The sequence below is a fragment of the Merops nubicus genome, unplaced genomic scaffold (assembly GCF_000691845.1).
Source record: "Merops nubicus isolate BGI_N331 unplaced genomic scaffold, ASM69184v1 scaffold19310, whole genome shotgun sequence".
NCBI lineage: Eukaryota > Metazoa > Chordata > Aves > Coraciiformes > Meropidae > Merops > Merops nubicus.
Genome location: NW_008583341.1, coordinates 1,302 through 1,705, shown reverse-complemented (window position 1 = coordinate 1,705; position 404 = coordinate 1,302).

Here is a 404-nt window from a genome sequence, read left to right as displayed (position 1 = left end):
CATTAAAGCTCTTCTTCTTTGCCCCCTGGAGCACCCAGCAAATGGGAGGGAAAATGCAGCGTGCAGCTCCCCCCCCCCCCGTGCAAGCAGGGTCACAGCCCTCCCCTCTCCTCCCCAGGGTGATTATATATGATAAATAATTAATGCTATAAACATGAGTGAGGTGTCTGGGCTCTCACCTGGTTTATTTCTCTGATTAAATCACAGAATCATTGAATGCTCTGGGTTGGAAGGGACCCTCGAAGGTCATCCAGTCCTGACTGCTGCCTTCATGGACCAGTGGCCTTCACCTTTCTGAGTGTCATCACCTCTCTGAAGGCAAAGCTGAAGAGCCCAGAGCCCCATGTCCACCCCATCCCATCCCCTCCCACCTCATCTCATCATCCCATCCTCCCTCAACTCAA